This window comes from Quercus lobata, chromosome 7 (genome assembly GCF_001633185.2).
Source record: "Quercus lobata isolate SW786 chromosome 7, ValleyOak3.0 Primary Assembly, whole genome shotgun sequence".
NCBI classification, from domain to species: domain Eukaryota; kingdom Viridiplantae; phylum Streptophyta; class Magnoliopsida; order Fagales; family Fagaceae; genus Quercus; species Quercus lobata.
The window spans coordinates 28292195-28293966 of record NC_044910.1 but is presented as its reverse complement, the minus strand read 5'-3'; the positions used below and the strand labels follow the sequence as shown (position 1 = coordinate 28293966).

The window sequence follows — 1772 nt, the reverse complement described above, 5'->3', positions numbered from 1 at the left end:
AATGAAGATCCTTATGTGTGAGGATCTGAAAAAAAGAGGGAAAAGGAGAGAAAAAAGAGCTTTGTGAGGAAGAACTGAAATATTTGTTCAAAGAAGAAAGAAATACGCATATATAAAACAAACAATCCTCGGGCCTAACCGAGGATCCTTTTTTCTTCATAATTTGTGGTCTTAAGTCATCTCATTGGCGTCTTTTCTCATTGTGATTAACGTTAGCTTGTTAAGCGATCAAGTTCCAACTCATTCTCTAACAAATCTGTTGTACTGTGCTTATTGGGCCATAGTCTGAGTCATTCTTGGGCCATGGATCAATTCGTGACCATACAATAATAATATTAATAATAAAGAAGGAGAAAAGAAGCCACTAAGCTGAGGCTTAAAACTGTTTTAAAGAAAATTGTTAAACGTTTGGTAAGTTCATTAAAGAGTTTTAAAATAGTCCTTAAAGCTAAAAACAATTTTGAGGTTAAAAGTGAAATTTTGACCATATAGAGAAAAACGTTATAATTCATTATCATAATTTATTAGTCCAAAAATTTAAAGTATTATTCATTGTAATTTGCTAAACGCTCATATCGCTACAAAGCTTTTCAATTAAAAATTTATATCGCAAAAACTAAGCTGGTATTGCTCTACTTACTACAGCAACACCAAATGAGATATAACAAACTTTGGGCCTTCTAAAAAAAAACACTTTGGGCCAACTATTGTAGACCTCATAAAGGCTCATGCACTAGAACACTAGCCTACCCTACTTCTTGGTGAATTGATGAAGAGGAGTGTTTGGTATATACACTTAAAAACTGATAACTGTTATTTGAAAATATGTGTGGAAATATGTGTAGGTGAAAAATGGTGTGAAAATACGTGTAATATTGTTTAAAAACTGAAAATTGTTGTTTGAAAACATGTACCAAACATCCCCACTCAAGAAGAGACATCTGCAAACATAAGTACATAACACATCCAAACAAACCATAATTAGCTCTAGGAATTAGCTGCAGTGAATTTTTACTACAAATAAACCTAGCCACCATTGCAAAATGCTGCAAGATACCTTACAAGTTCTTGAGAGCCTAATCTTGTAACTCATGTCCCAGAAAAGCCATGTAGCAGATTGTGCATCTCAACAAAACTAATTAAATAAAGAGATAATTAAAGATTAGGTTGTCTTGTAGGCATCGTTTTTAACCATCTGATACCAACTAAAGACGGCCTATGAGCGAGCATGAGGTACCGAATTTAATTAAAAATAAAAACAGGAAAAAAAACGCCGTTGCCGGGGATCGAACCCGGGTCACCCGCGTGACAGGCGGGAATACTCACCACTATACTACAACGACTTCGTTGCTTAGTTGACGCCTTACATTATTCTTAACTGTTTAAACTACGCTGGACTTTTATTTTTATTTTTATTTTTTTTTATGAAAAACATGATTATATTTCTGCTGAATATTTTACAACTATTTTGATTCGGATGCAACTCAAGTAAATGAAAAAAAAAAAAAAAAAAAATGTACTTACTACCAAAAGAATAAGCTTTTATCTAGTGTATTGAAGTAATGGCCAATGATAAGACAGAACATGCGACTAAAATTTGGGCATTTTTATACATTGTGTCCTGTTTGTTTCGTATCTAATGCTCCAAAACACTGTATACAAGCCAAAAAAATGAATTTCAAAAATTATATAAATAAATAAATTAAATAAGCTTTAAAAAAAAAAAAAAAAAGGACTAAAACTAACCAAATCAAATCCATTGGGGGGGTTGG

General features: G+C 32.5%; 1 non-coding gene across 1 annotated transcript; it reads right to left on the bottom strand.

Moving 5' to 3' along the window:
- Positions 1-1271: 1271 nt before the first annotated feature.
- TRNAD-GUC lies at positions 1272-1343 on the bottom strand. Its single transcript has one exon. It is a non-coding gene; the product is annotated as a tRNA-Asp (tRNA).
- Between the last annotated feature and the right edge of the window lie 429 nt (positions 1344-1772).